Source organism: Tachypleus tridentatus, chromosome 5 (assembly GCF_004210375.1).
Source record: "Tachypleus tridentatus isolate NWPU-2018 chromosome 5, ASM421037v1, whole genome shotgun sequence".
Taxonomy (NCBI): Eukaryota; Metazoa; Arthropoda; class Merostomata; order Xiphosura; family Limulidae; genus Tachypleus; species Tachypleus tridentatus.
Window position 1 is genome coordinate 10,685,855 of NC_134829.1, and position 16,841 is coordinate 10,702,695.

General features: G+C 38.3%; 1 long non-coding RNA gene across 1 annotated transcript in view; it reads left to right on the top strand.

Moving 5' to 3' along the window:
* LOC143250495 (uncharacterized) overlaps positions 1–16,841 on the top strand; it is a 21,575-nt gene continuing 4,734 nt past the window's right edge. Inside the window, exon 1 of the long non-coding RNA XR_013028214.1 lies at positions 1–236. This is a non-coding gene — a long non-coding RNA (uncharacterized LOC143250495). The remainder of the gene's footprint in view (positions 237–16,841) is intronic.

A 16,841-nucleotide genomic window follows, 5' to 3' on the forward strand; every position in this document is an offset into this window, starting at 1 on the left:
ACCCTTTCAGTATAAGTTTCGTTCCTAGAAAAAACACATCAACAGCTCTTTTCACATAGAGCGCAAAAATAACATTGTGATAGTTATGGGACAGTGTCTGCTTTTTGCATGTTGTGATTCTATGCTCTTTGGTGAGTTATATAAATAAACAAAAATTATTTAAATAAATACTACCATTAAATAAAAATTGAGGATTAAGTATTATCAACGATTGACAGAAAAAACAGAGGGCCCAGGTAAGTACTTTACTCCTTGTTTTTATATGCATTCTTTATTTATTGTTATAAAAGCAATTGACATGTAAAAATAGGAAATTCTTTAGGTTATTTAGATTAGGTAAAATAACTCTGTAATAGTTGAATGCCTTAAACACCCGGCCATCCTGGACCTGCGTGTAAGACTAGAAGGAAGGCAGCTAGTCATCACCACCCACCGCCAACTCTTGGGCTACTATTTAACCAACGAATAGTGAGATTGACCGTCACATTATAACGCCCCCCCGGCTGAAAGGGTGAGCATGTTTGGTGCGACAGTTACTTACACTGCTAAATTAGGGACGGCTAGCGTAGCTCGTGTAGCATTGCGCGAAATTAAAAAACAACAACAAACAAACAAACACGAGGCACGCATGCTGCACCTTGGTAAAATAATTCGATGGTGTCACTGGAGCCTCACGTTACCCAAGTTAGTTACAATGTATATTATAATAATGCAAATAGTACTAGAAGTAGTTAGATACGATTAAAAGAACAATAATAGGAAAAAAAGTATAAATAGACTTATAGTGTTAGAATTTAAAGCTACTAAAACTGTAGTTTCATGTTACAATCTGAAGCCATTTAGATTTATTTCAACGTGTTATATAGAGAAAATCAATATAACGTTTTAGTGAAAAATAAATGTTTAAAATGCAATTAGGGATTTTAGACATTAAACAAATGAAATCTGATAACTTTTGAGATAAATAAAAGTGTTTTTTTATCTTAATGAAAATCATTTTGGACTGGTAAAAAAGAGTCAATGTATTCATAGACAAATCTTTAATAAAAGTACTTCATTAAAAAGTATTTATTGCGAACAAACGGTTTACCAATGTTTACTAAATGTCTGTTAAATTTTATGAAGACATATACTGTATTAAAAGTTATGGTATTAAAGCTACATACAAGTACAAGCTTGTACTGAGAAAGTTCGTAGCCATAACCAACTCAGTGGTGAATGTGCAGTGTATGTGTACAATAAAGTGTGAAAACACTGTCTGTACTATTTGGTGGGAATTTCCGAGAAATGAACATCAGCTTTGACGTGTCAAAGTGAAACATTACAACCCTTTCATAGTGCTGTTGGTTGTCTTAAAGACAACATATATGAGAAAGAAATGATTTACACGTTATCCTAAGCAGAGAGAAAAGTGATTCGAAAATTGCAATGCAACAACAGACATTTTGTTCCCTGTTTATAACTCTAAGACAACAATAGCTATATACTTACATAAAGATCTTTAAAAAATTAACTTCGAAATATCAACCAGGTCTATTGATCTAGTTTGCCTATTTCGGTGTATTTTTCTTTTGTAACTCTCTTTTGTTTTATTTAATTGTTTACATAGATCTTTTTAAAATATTTATAACTTATGAATTTTTATAGCAAATGCTGGCTACAAATTTTAATTCACTCTTTCAAATAATTGTGGTGTGAGGCACATTAATCTTGTCCAATAACAATCGAATTGTGAGAAGCATTATGACAATATTGTAAAGGGCCCGTTGGTTTGAATGTTTGTATGTGGTGAGGGGACTCCAAGAGAAGGTTCTGTACTTTTAGTTCACTTCTTCTGAGATCTGAACATCCATCCACGTGTTTGTCGAGCGTGGACACTCATGAAGAAAAGGAGAGGATCCTGGTGGTTTGAGTCTTGCCCCAACACGCTATTTTGATCTCGACTTCCTGTAAAGAGATGGTCTTGTGGTGGCCTCCAGGGTCAATTAACTAGTTATATTGGGCTAGGTTCAACTGAGTACCAGTTTTGGATGTTCTCAATGGGCGTTGTGGACATTGTTTTTGATGACAGTGGTTGAGAAAAGTGTTCACAAAACCCTGACATTGATGCAGACCCTTTGTTTGGTATTCCCTCATACGACTTCATGATGGGTGAGGTCAATGGGCAGTGAATCTTTCTCCTAATTTTATGGATCTCTCACATTTTCCAAAAAACAAAACTACAACAACTGCAAAAAACAGCTAATTGGTAAACAATCACATCTTGAAGACTCTGAATAGCAGTCGCCATCCAATTCTGCACCTTTATCTCATTTTGTCATTCTGCATTTTTTGTTATATGTCTCCCTTTTTTATTCAGAAAGGTTTAGCGAGTTTGCTGGCTCTTCAAAGTCAGTCAAGAAGATACATTTTTGGGACGTCTTGGTAGAAACATCTATCCCCAAAAACAGTGAACTCCTCTTGAATTTGAATACCACTGAAGATATATCAAATGTGGTTACTCCCCATGCTACTTTGAATTCCTCATGAAGAGCTGTTGTTGAGGAGGTTTGAAGAATATCTCCAAATCGGAGATCCTCGCTGGTTTCTCCAAACGAGGAGGTTCTGCAGTTCAACATATTTCTACTAATAAAGAAGGAATTCTGATGCCTACCAATGTTCTTATTTTGATGTTTACATCTGCACGTCCACCAGCCACTATCAAGGCAGGTTAGCTTAAATGCAAGGTGCAGTCATACATTCTCAACCCCATCAGGTGTTTGCGGTGTCAATAGTTGAAGGCAACATGTCATGGTTCTATGATGACAAAGACCATGAACTGAACCCTCATTATGTTAATTGTAGCAGTTGCTACTCTTCTTACTATTGATCTTGCCTCTTAACTGATAGAGGAGAAATAGGCACAGCAATTAAAAATGGTTAAAACATTTCTTACCTGGATGCTTGAAAGTTGTTGTCACCAATTCTGTTACGAATATATGCTGCTCCCACTACTACAGTATGTTTGCTTTCTGTACCCCTGTTAAAGTATTTTTCGTACCATATCAAGAGTTGTTTTACCTCAATGGATTTTCGAGTTGAGAAATCAACGTCTTCTCCTATCTCTGTTCCCACAATTCTTTCCAGTGACTGTCCAATTCTACTTTCTTTAGCCCCACCTTCTAGTGTGTGCTCGGGTCCATCTTCTTCAGTCCCAAGATGCAGAACAATTAGTTATTCACGCCCTCAGTTGCTGGAACCTAAGTCTACTGACATATACCTACCTATTCGACTCTTGCATAATCCACAAAGGTGGATAAACCTCCTTCTTATAAAGAAAAACAGCGTTTTCTCAAACATAATGGTTATCCACCCAGTTCTACTCCATTGTAAAAATGACCACTTTGATACAAAGGAACTGACGAGGTTTCTTTTCAAATCTCGATGAAATTAAGGCATTGATTGATTCCTATCATCCCATGTGTCTGTCATCACAGGAAACATTCCCAAAACCTGCTGATACAGTCATTTTTTATCATTTTTCTTTATGTCAGAATGACATATTGTGTAATGGATGAGTTCCTGGTGGAGTGGCACCATTGGTCGATCAGCATGTTCTCACCTTTTCTGTACCACTCGATAGACCCTTGAGACCATAGCCATCTGTTTTTCCTTGGGTCGTATCATTACTGTTTGTTCTCGTTACTTGTTTCCTGGAGAGATTTATGATCAGTCAGAATTTGATGCTCTCATTGAACAGTTGTCATCTTCTCTTTTAATTCAGGGATACTTTAATTGGCACTATCCCCTCTGGAGTGGTGCTAACATTGATGGGATAGGTCATTTTATATAGTGTAAGCTCTTGGATAACCACCTTTCTCTCTTTAATACTGGTTCTTATACTTATTTTCATGCACCAAGTCAGTTTTCTACTGCCATTGATCTCTCTCTACTCCCTTTGACTCTTCTCTCGCTACTAAGAACAATGTGTAGACTAGTAAGGTCAAATTCCACCTTCTGATCTTACAGAAAAGCGTGTTACAATGTTATTCACTCCAAGTCGACTTAGTCACAGTGTCAGCGAGTTTGTTATCGCGAATACCTACGTTGCTAGGTGTACAGTAAACTAGATCCAAATAGAAAATAGAGAAAATGGGTCAGCTATTGTTGGATATCGACGAAACAATGGCGAGAACTAACGCTAAATGGTTTAGGGCAAAAGAAATGGCACACAACTTGGCAGTGAACACAAAAACTGTAGAGGGAATCTTGCCAGAAACAACCAAGCCACGACAAATCATGACAGATCTCAAAACAGTCACCTTGTTTGAAACATTCATATAAACAGGAATGGAAGAATGGTTCAAAAGATGAAGACGGTACTTCCAGTGGGGAGTAGCCGTCTTCCTCAAAGAAAGGTCACGGATGTGGATTGTAATAAGCCATGCCAGAATGGTCTGATCAGTGGAGGTAGCAACGTTATTCAATGGCAGATCCAGTTCAGCCAGCTGCACCTGGATATGAAGATCAAAAGGAAGACTAGCAGACTATCTATTTCAAAAGAACATAGCCCAATGAGGAAGGAAGACACAACTCTAGATAGGATGTTAAGTAAAGGATCGAAGTTTAATGGCACACTGCAAAGCAAGTTGCAAATGACGGTGATAAAGAAGTTTGTGATGATGAGAAACTCACTTGAAATAAAAACGTATCTCAGAACGGCTGGTATGGGTATTAACACTTTTACTAATAAAGCAGAGAACAACGTCTCGACTTCCTTAGGTCATCTTCGGGTTAACAAAGAGAGAGTTTGCAACTGTGAACAGGAAAAAGTAACTAAATTAAATTTCTCAACCTCAACATCTCAACAACTGATACACAATTCAAAACAGAAATCCACAAGAAATCACCCATACTGGACTATACATTCCCGTAAGATGTGGAAGTTGTTGACATAGAGTCCATTTGCAACAGTAGGAGGGAGTTGTGCATTGATAGCATTAATCTTAACACTAAAAAGTGTGACACTCAAGACACAGCCCTGAAGGACTCCAAATTTCTGTAAAAAAAATGAGAAAGTATCAAGCCCACATGGACTTGGAATCGCCAGTCCATTAAAAAGTTCTGGATAAAAGTGAATAAATGGCCACACAACTTGTATGAGTGGAGGTTTCGCAAAATGTCCAGACTCCACGTGATGTTGTATTAATTAACATATAAACAAGATGTTGCTTGAGGAAGGCTTCCCTGATCAATGTTTCAAGTCCAATCAGGTGGTTCATGGTAGATCACTACACTGAATGAGCGAAAGAGGTTGTTTGATTCAATGAACCAAATAAGACGAGCATTAACCATTCTCTCTAAGACCTTACAGAGACAGCTCGTCAAAGCAACTGGACGATAAAAGGAATCTTGCGATCCTTCTCAGGCTTAGAGAAAGGGAGTACAATAGCCTTGTGCCAACTATTAGGTAAAACATCAGAAGAATAGCAAAAGAGAAATGTTACAGCATCTCACAGTGAACAACATCAGTTTCGACCAACAAGGAGCAAGTTTCAGTTCCACCAGTGTAAACGGGCAATTATACTCGTAGATACTATCGATCCAAAAGGTTTTATGTGTTTGTTTTGAATTTTGTGCAAAGTTATATGAGGGTTATCTGTGCTAGCCATCCCTAATTTAGCAGTGTAAGACTAACAGGAAAACAGCTAGTCATCACCACCCACCACCAACTCTTGGGCTACTGTTTAATTAATAAATAGTTGGATTGACCGTCACATTCTAATGCCCCCACAGCTGAAAGGGCGCGTCTGATTGGTGTGACGGGGACTCGAACCCGCGACCCTCGGATTACGAATCGAGGGCCTTAACCACCTATCCATGCTGGGCTGGTCTGAAAGAAAAGAGGCTATCACTCTCTCTAACATATGATGACCAAAAATGTGGAGGAAGAAAGAGAAGAGCTAGATGCACGAGAAAAACTCTCGACAAGAGTATCAGTGATTCTCCGGGCATCAGCCACTTCTCGACCATTGGAGAGCAAGATGGGAAATATACTGCCCACTGAAATTCCCAATCTTTTCACAAACCCTTCATTGTGGATTCTTGTACGTGGTGAGGGGACCTCCCGGGGCGGTTCTGTTCTTTCAATTTACCTCTCTGGGATCTAAACATCTATCCACATATTTGCCGTGAGTGGCAACCAGTGAAGAGGAGGAGGGGATCCTGGTGGTTGAGGAGTCTAACCCTAACACACCACTTTGGCCTTGAATTCCTGAAGATGGGCGGCCTTGGGATGGCCCCTAGGGTCAATTGGCTTGTCCACTTGGGCTAGAGTCAACAATTACCAGAGTTGGATGTTCTCAATGGGTGTTGTAAACATTGTATCTGATGCTAGTGTTTGGATGTGGTGCTCAAGAAGCCCTGGTATTGCTGCAGTATTACTGTTGTGCATTCTCTCGTAGGGCTCCATGGTAGGGGGTCAATGGACATCGAAATATTCTTTCTTTATTATGGATCCCCCGATATAAATATTTAATTAAAATAGTGAAATACAGTTCATAGATGTAAACAACCACGTTTTGGAGATTCTGAACAGCAGTCTTCAACCTATGTAACATCTGTATCTCATTTTCCTATACTACATTCTCTTTCAGACAAACCTCTAGGACAGATGTATCCATTTTTCATATAGGAGGGATCAGAGGTGCTTGTTGACTCTCTTAAGTCAGTCAAAAAGATTCACTCTGGTAACATATTGGTGGAAACACCCATTCCTAAACACAGTGAACTCGTCTTGCATTCGAAACGGATTAGGGGTATACCGATTGAGATTGATATAATTTATTGTTTCATTAGAGTACTTAGAAATGTTTTCTTGATGTAATTTATTGTTTTATTAGAGGACTTAGAAATGTTCTCTTGATGTAATTTATTGTTGTAGATAGGTGAGCATTTGAGTAAGTGTGTTTTCAGACTTGTTTAAAATAATATTTCATAATTATCCCAACTGTTATTCTATATTCCTCTATGCTACCCTGAATTCGTCATGAAGAGTTATTGTTGAGAGGGATTTGAAGAACATCCCCGAGTCAGAGATCCTCGCTGGTTCCTCTACCCAAGAATTTTCTGCAGTGAGTCATATCTCCACTTCAGATGGAATTATGATGCCGACCAATATCCTCATTTTAATAATTACATCACTGCACCCACCTCCCTCCATCAAGGCAGGTTATCTTAATTGCAAGGTACAGCCATATATTCCAAATCCTCTCAGATGTTTCCAGTATAAGTGAGTTGGTCACTCTAAGACATCATGTTGTGGTTCCTTGAGTGTGTTTGTTACAGTGGCAAGGACCATGGTGTCTATGAGTGTGCAACACACCATCATAGCAATAGCTCTCGCCCATCCTTCTTTCGTTCTTGGTCTAAGTGGATGGAAGGAAGAAGTACAGCATTTGAAAATGATTCAAAATATTACTTACCCAGAGGCTCGAAAGTTACTGTCCACTACTTCACCTTGGCTGTATGCTGCTGCACGTCCTTCCACTACTACAGTGGGAGTGCAGATGGATCTCTCCATGCCTCTAAAAGAATCGTTCTCAAACCACGTGAAAAGTCTTTCGACTTCCATGATTTAGAAAGTTCATGAGTAAACGTCAACACCCATCTCTGTCCCTACCATTCATTCTGGTAAACTGTCAGATCCACTTCCTTTAGTTCTGGGTACAGGCATTTCTTTGGGTACATCTTCATCTCCGGCTCAAAGATGCAAAACGATCATTCGTTCATGCCTTCTGTCACTTGAACCTTCTTCCAATGACAAAGACCTACCCAACAGACCCAGGGCAGGATCCATGGAGGTCGATAGACTTCCCTCGAATAAAGATAAAAAACGTCGTCGAAAACAGAAAAGCTCTCTATCCAATTCGCCTATACATAAATAAAAATGGCCACTTTGATACAGTGGAACTGTCGAGGTTTACATTCTAACCTTTACGACATCAAAGCACTGATTGCTTCCTACCATCCTCTATGTCTTTCCTTGCATGAAACATTTCTGAATCCTGCTGATACAGTCATTTTTTCGCAGTTTTCCTTGTACAGAAATGACAAGCTATGTGATTGATGAGTGCATGGAGGGTGTGGCACTGTTGTTTGATCAGCATGTGCCCACTCTGTCTTTGCCACTCAGCACATCCTTGAAGGCCATAGCCATCCGTGTTTCCTTTGGTCATACCATCACTGTTTTTTATCTTTACCTATCATCTGGAGAGACTTATAATCAATCAGACCTTGATGCTCTCATTGAACAGTTGCCATCTCTCTTTTTAATTCTGGCAGACTTTAATAGACATCATACCCTCTGGGGAAGTGCTGATATTGATAGGAGGGGTCGCTCCATAGAGCATACGCTCTCTGATCACAACCTTTCTTTTTTCAATAGCAGTTATTATACTTATTTTCATGCACCTAGTCTGTCGTTTACTGCTGTTAATCTCTCAGTTTGTTCTCCTTCACTATTCTCCCACTCTTCATGGAGGGTTGACAATAATCCATGAGGCAATTATCATTTTCTTATAATTTTGAGATAGACTGGCCGTGGTCGATGCTACTTGACCTGCGTGTCCCAGTGGAAGCTGGATCAAGCAAACTGACCTGCTTTCACAGAACTTGATCCTACCATCGTCTGTAAGCCATCGATAGATGACTGCATGGCAACAGTGACTGACTGTATTATACAGACAGTTGCTCAATGTATTCCTAAAACATCGACACATTTTTCACGATAGTCTCGTCCATGGTAGAATCCCGCCTGTCACATGGCACGGAATGCTCAAAAAATGACCTAGGATACCTTTCATAGGTATCCCACACTCTTGAACTGCATCACTTTCCAGCGGGCCCCTGCACATGCTCTAAAGGTAGGACGTCAAAGCCAGAAGAAATCTTGGATTAAATTAACAATCTGCATCTCCTCTACCATCAGTTCCAAAGTCATATGGGATAAGATTCAAAAGGTCAGTGTGAAGCATAATTCTGTCTCCCTTTTGATCTTTCTCTCTAATGGACAATAAGTAGCATCATCGATAGTCCAGGTGAATTTTTTGCTGGGTATATAGCACTTCTTTTTCAGCCTTTACCTTCTTTGCCATCAAGACTAGGGCAGAGCAATCACCTCTTTCCTTTCTGGCTAATTGTCTCTGTGACTATAATCACCCCTTTACACTTGTGGAACTCAAACTGGTACTTTTATTGGACAGACAGTACATCAGTTGGACCTGATGATATAACTAAGAGATTATCTGCCATCTATTATCTGCTTCTCTTGCTATTTTTCTAGCTGTTTTTAACTAGATCTAGCAGGATAATGTTTTTCCTGATTATTGGTGCTAGGCTATTGTCCTACCTTTCTCTAAGGCTGGGGAGGATCCCAAGATTCCTTCAAACTACTGTTGAATTGCTTTGACGAGCAGTGTCTGTAAAACTTTAGAGAGGATAGTAAATGCTCGTCTTATTTGGTTCCTCGAATAAAACAACCTCTTCTCGTCCATCCAGTGTGGATTCCAACGTCACTCAGAGAAGCCTTCCTCAAATGAAAACATCTTGTATTGATATTTTTTGACCTTGTGAAGGCTTATGATACAACATGGAGGTATGGCATATTGCAAGACCTCCATACATATGGGATACATGGCCATTTCCCATTTTTATTAAAACATTTTAATGGATAGGCGATTCCAAGTTTGTATGGGTTTGACACTTTCCTGTTCGTTTCTACAGGAACTTGGAGTCCCTCAGGACTATGTCTTGAGTGCATATTATAAATACTAATGCCATCACTGGTCAATTCCCTCCTACAGTTACAAATGGACTCCTTGTCAATGATTTCCACATCTTGTGTAAATTATTGAGCATGAGGTTTATTGAGTGGAAACTACAGATTGCCCTCGATCATTTGTTCAAGTGGACCATTGCAAACGGTTTCACATTTTCTTTAAAACTGTTTACATGCACATTAGCCACAAATGAAGTATACACCCCAATCTTGAGCTCTGTCTCAGTAAAGTTGAGGCAAAGTTCTTATGGCTTATATTTGACTGTAAGCTGACTTTCATTCCACATATTAGGCACCTATGAATCAACTGTAAAATGACACTGAACATCCTTCTTGTGCTCTCTTCCACTACTTGGGTGTCTGGTCTATGGCTCTACCAGGACCTTGGTCTTGAAGATGCTGGACCTTGTTGATCATCAGGGATTTTGGATCTGCACCGGGACTTTCGGCACTCCTCCAGTTCAGAGCTTATACACAGAACCTAATGAATCTCCTCTCCACCTCTGCCATTTTCAACTGTCTTTACTGTATGCTTCGAAACTTCGATCCTTACCACAGCATCTTACCTAGGAATGTGTTTCCTTCCTCAGTAGGCCATGCTTTTTCAGAACAGATGATCAGCTGTTGTTCCTTTTGGCCTTTGTATCCAGGTGCAGTTGGGTGAATTGGGTCTGTCCTTGGATAACATTGCTCTATCCACTGGTCACCCCATCCCACCAGGGCTTCTTACAGTCCCCAAATGCGAACTATCTATAAGTTATCTGAGAAAAGCAGACACTCCTGCTTGGAAATACTGTCTGTTATTTGCTGAACTCGTTTGAACCATCCTTCCATTCCTATTTATACAGATGGTTCAAAATTAGGTGACTGTTTGGACTCTACCATGGTTTATTGTGGTTTGGTGGTTGTGCACAGAATCCCATTTACAGTTTGTGTGTTTACTGCCAAACTGTATGCCATTTCTCTTACCTTGGATCACATAGAAGGTAAGTAGTACTCGAATTTTACTATTTATACTGACACGTTTAGTTTTCTAATGGCCCTGGAATCGCTTCACGTTAGTTCTCACCCTGTTCTCACCAATGTTCAAAATAGACTGGCCAATTTGTCATTAACATCTACTGCTATCCAGTTCTTCTGAATACCAGGCCATTTTGGTATTCGCGAGAACGGGCTCGCCCACGCTGCAGCTAAGTCTGTCTGCTCTGGCTCTGTCACTATTGTGCCTGTTCCATACATGGACTATGGTCCTGTATTCAAGGCTCGGCTCCGTGCCAGCTGGCAGTCGACTTGGAGTGAGCAACGTAAAAACAAGCTTTTCCTTCATTGGACTTTGGCCATCTTGTCTCCATAAGGATCGGAAAGAGGATGTGTCATTGGCGATGGTGACATTGTTCACCTTACAAATGTTTTTAGTTTTTTTAAAGGTCATTGGCCTTTCTAACGCTATTTAAGTTTTTAATTCATAAATAAGACATTTTAACATGATTCCTTTTTACGAATTAAAGTAAAATTAGTTCAATACGAAATTAGACAATGGCCGTGACGTCAAATAACTCGAAACCAGGACCAGAAAGGCCAATTTCAGGTGACTAACGCTGATGTTAAATTTACCAGTTAATCATCCTGGAAAGTTAAAATAATTAATTATGCTACAGAAAGTCTTTTAAAACTTGTATTACTTTACTTTTTCTCTTAGTGCTGTAAAGTAGATTTAAAAAATTGCATTTAACGCTATTTACTTTTTTAATTCAAAAATTAGACTTTGTTTTGTTTTACCTTGATATCTTTTAATACATTTTAATAATTTTACTTTACTTTTAATTTTTTTACCGGTTGTTTGGAGTAGATAGCCAGTTGCTTTGTGCCATGAAACGCCAACTAACGCAGTGTTCGTGCAAGTCAAATAAACACAACATAACCATAGAAAACACTCAAATACTAAATAAAGAAACAAGCATAAACAAACGCAAAATTAAAGAGGCCTTACTTATACAACAACTTAAACCCAAAATAAACCAATTCAAAGGAACACCTTTATACCTATATTAAAAATAATATAATAAATAATATAAAATTATATATTCAAACATCTAACACCGCCCTCTACATTCCGACACTCAGTTACACAACCCCTTTCAAACATGTGGTCAGCTTCCGGTCAGTTACCTCTTTCTTTCTTTGTGAACCTGACGATGACCGAAGAAGGTCGAAACGTTGTTTGTTCCTCTACGTAAAATATTTTCTCAACCCAAACGAGCCGTTTTTACATATATATTTTTCTCTACAAGTGGGTTTTCTCGACATAACTGAATCCCACTATTCGTTGGTAAAAGAGTGACCATAGAGCTGCTACATGAGGGATGGCTATTGCAGATAGCCCTCGTGTAGCTTTGCGCAAAATTCACAGAAACGAAACAAACAGCAGTTCGTACTTTTGTACCTTGTCAAAGAGTTCTGGCGCGTAACTACCGAGCTGAACAATAAAAAATGGAGTCCCGCACTTATTCTTCAACGGTTAGAGCCACTGGGTTACGTGGAATGATAGAAGAAAATACCAAACGTGTTCATGTGAATCAGGTTGTTCCCGACAATGGAGAAAGTTGTTTTCCAGAATCACACGAATCTACACGAGAACCTGTGACCACCCAGATTCATAGTGTGTTGTAAATACACACGCATTACCAATTCCTGTTAACCAGAAGTTGTTTCACTGCAAACTTCCCGATCAATGTCTTGAGATACTTTCTGATACGTCAACTGCCCCTACAGTAACCCCAGAGAGACGATGTTAATTACAAGAGAGAGAACTTCCTGTTCGGTATCAAAATCTTTAGCTAAAAATATAAACTTTTGGTTAAAATTTTAATTTTTTTAAAGAAAAAGAAATATATTATATTTGTTTATTAGGAACTATGTATTGTAACGTAGGAATCGGGCTTAAATCGGTTCAGCTGTGTAAATATCTGTTACTTTAATAATCGTGTACTGTATCGTACACAAAAAATCTCTTATTACGTAATAAAATAGTATGTAAAATAAATGACAAGAAGGCAACCAATCTTTGTACCATTATCACGGAAAGGAAAACTGATTATACATGTACTTTGGTTTTTAGTACACGTAACAGTTTAAATAATGATTTAATGGCTGTAATGTTTACTTATGAATAGGAATTTTTGTTAATTGTAGATACTGACATATTATTGTTTTATTTGTCTATTATTATTGTTCAATGGATTTTACAATCCAAGAGATGGTAATTGTATAGGCTATGCTTTGATTATCTCGATTGAGAAATTTTGTGCCATTTGCTAGAGGACTTTTCATATAACAGTAATGTGTGTCAAGATTACAGAAGATGTACATATTTCTTGAGGTTTGAAAAAATGCAAATTTTGTGAGATATAAAAATATAAGTGAATCAGTTAGAGAATTAAATGACAAGAGAGTTTGTCAATGAGCCAGTTGATCAGCAAAAGATTAATTAGTGACTTTTTACGGTGTTATTAGTTGGTTACTGAGTAAGTGACAGTGAATTAGACAGGAAGTTAATCAGTGAATTTGTTAACCAGTTTTGAGTTCGTTTTGTATGTACGAGAAGAAATTTAACAATTAAGTTACTCCTTAGTTTGATTTGTGAACTAAGTTTACAAACAAACGTAGCCTGTTAAACATGTACATTGCAGTACAACAAATAACCCACTTTCATCGTTGTAAAGCAGATTAGACTATGTGTTATTTTTAGCAAACATATCAGATTAACTAATATATTTATGGCATTTCACTTTATATAATTGACTATCCAATGAACACGCAAGGAAGTTGAAAAATTAAAATACAAACTCGACTATCTTATTAAGTTAGTACTCAAAATGTATAGATTGTTCACTAAATAACTTTAGTATTCCAAAAATAGAACTGAATAGTGGCTAAGTCACTTTTCTTCACTTCATCTATCCAGTGTATATGTTTTTCTCATAGTTAGTATAAAACAAGATGTTTGTTATATATTATTCGTTCACATACAAAGATTGTCTAACCTCTTTAGCCAATATGCAGCATACGTCTAAAACAAGCGACTGTCCATCCAATAAGCATTCAGGTCGTTTTGCGACAAATGATTTAATTCAAATTCAGATAATTATGTCTTATATAAGAAATTCGTACATTATTTTTAGCAGGTTCTGTATTTCCTATTTCGAAATTAGTAACATGAAGAAAATTTCATTCTTTTATCTACCTAAATAAACATTTGAAAGTTAATTAGTTACACACTCATGTAATCAGTTTATGAGTGATAAGTGTTCTAAAAAGAACAACAACAAAAAATTAGAAATATGTTTGGCCAAAATAAAGCTTAACGTAACATAATGTATATAGTGATTAAAAAGCCGCTTTTATGTTCAAAACAAATTACTTTTTGCATACATACTTGCTGACGACATGTTTTGTGATAACTCTTACTTTTTATATCAAGACATAAAAGCCAGTTGTTTTTCACAATTTCTTTTTGATATCCTTGTCTTCAGTTGTATAAAAGTTTATGTGCGTTTTGTACGTTTGTTTACTTTAGATAGATTATACCATATAAATTAATAATCTAAAAACTAATGTATTTGAAATGACTTCTTTAATACTATAAAATAGAACAGTACAAAGTGCTAAACAATGCAAATTTCAATAGTGTATTCTACCAGTTATTGTGCGCTGGTATTTCACGGACTAAAACGTTATATGAATGGATTTTGCCTGGACAAGTAGTTTGCGTGTCAAACTGTGGAAACTGGTCTTCATGGTTCTAATCCACTTGACGCAAAGTCTCCAACCGTTATGAGTGATATTTGAATCCTTCTGTTTGATTTGAGTCGCCCAATAATCTGAGGTGAGAGCTGTTAACTAGTTAGTTACCTTTTCTCTGGCGTATCGGGTCAAAATTAGAAACGACTAGGAGATAGTCCTTCCAAAATGTATCTTGACAACGTAATTGTTTTTAATGATTTCTCGACACGTTTGATGTAAAGAAATAATTGAATTGTTTATGACGGTACACCAAGTAGAAAAATATTCCCCGACTTTCAAATGACACGTACCGTCAGTACACCTGCACCCACCAAGCGAAAAATTAAAAAATCAGCTGCTACAATCACGTGATCAACATTTAGTACAATGGGCTGCGTAACCTTGAAAGGAATACTTGATGTTAGCTGGTTTATCTCCAATACTTCACTCTAACACAGTTGAGTGCCAGGAAAAAAATATATACACACAAAATCTACACACTCAACTTAGAGACATGTTAGGTACCAGTAAAATGAGAGTTTATTGCTGAATGTTTCGGAGCTATCTATGCTAGTTGTTCTTAAGGTTTCAAGCGACAGGCTAGAGATATGGCAGTTACTCAACGCCACCTATCAGTGGGGCCTGTAGTATTTGTTATGTATGCTTATAAGGCTAATCCGGCAGTACTACCTTCCGCTAACTCTTTACCAGCGAATATCAAGATTGAGTGTAATGTTATAACATCTCCATAACTGAAAGGGCGAGGATGATCGGTAATGGGTTTTGATTCCATGACCTAAAGCAGTGGTTCTTAACCTGGGTTCAATCGAACCCCAGGGGTTCGGTGAGTCAGTCTCAGGAGTTATGCTGAGGTCAAGACTCACACACTGTGTGTGTGTCTGTTCCGTTCCCCCCAATCGTATGATTCGTGACGTCATGCTCCACTTGGCTATCATTGGCTGCGGCTGATCACGTCACATCAATTGGCCTTAACATTTGTGCTGCAGGGAACTTCGTGCGCTTAGCAGTCGACTTGTGACTATAGTAATCGTGCGTAATTTGTGATTTTTTCCTAATTTTTCAATCCCTTCATACTAACTATGTCGAGCAAAAACAGAAAGTGGTCAGACGAATACGTACAATATGGATTAACGTGTATATCGGAACATGATAGGAGTCAGCATCCTCAATGCATCATTTGCAATGCCAAGTTGAGCAATTCTAGTCTAGCAAAACTCAGAGAACACTCCCGAAAGCTGCATGGAGATGGGAAATACAAGAACACAACGCTTGCTGAATTAAAGGTAAAGAGAGCCAGGTTCGATGAAAAGGCTACTTTGCCTGCTCTCGGCTTTGTACCCATCGATAAACCGATCCTCACAGCATCGTATGAAGTTGCGTACTTGATCGCAAAGCAGGGCAAACCACACACCATCGGTGAAGCACTCGTAAAACCAGCTGCGTTGAAGATGGCGAATATCATGCTGGGAAAAACTGCTGAAAATAAGTTATCCCAAATTCCTCTTCCAAATAACACCATGAGCAGCAGAATAGATGACATGAGCGATGACATCTTGGCTAAAGTAGTTGCAGATCTGATTTCAAGCCCAGAAAAATTCATCCTTCAACTCGACGAGACCACTAACGTTTCCAATGTAAGCCAGCTTGTTGAATTCGTGCGTTATGTGAAGAATGACGAGATAAAAGAAAATTTTTTATTTTGTAAGCCTCTTACAACAACAGCTAAGGCAGCCGACGTGAAGAAACTTATGGATGACTTCTTCAGACACAACGATCTTTCGTGGGATATGGTTTCTGCAGAATTTTTTTTTGGACGGAGCTCCAGTCATGCTGGGACGAAACTCTGGTTTTGGTGTGCTGGCAAAAGTCGATGCACCACACATCATTGTAACGCACTGTGTTCTGCACAGGCATGCATTGGCAACTAAAACCTTGCCTTCAAAACTAGCAGAATTATTAAAAATTGTAGTGGAATGTGCGAACTTTGTGCGGAATAGTGCCCTGAAGTTCCGCATCTTCAAAGAGCTGTGTAATGAAATGGGCTCTGAATTCGAGGTACTTCTGTGCTATTCTAACGTTCGGTGGTTATCCCTGGGAAAGGTGCTGAATCGTGTTTTTGCCATGCGTGTGGAATTAGCCCTGTTTTTGTGAGAGCACCAACATTGTCATGCAGATTGCTTCGAAAAATGAGTTCATTCTCATTTTGGCGTACATGGCCAAT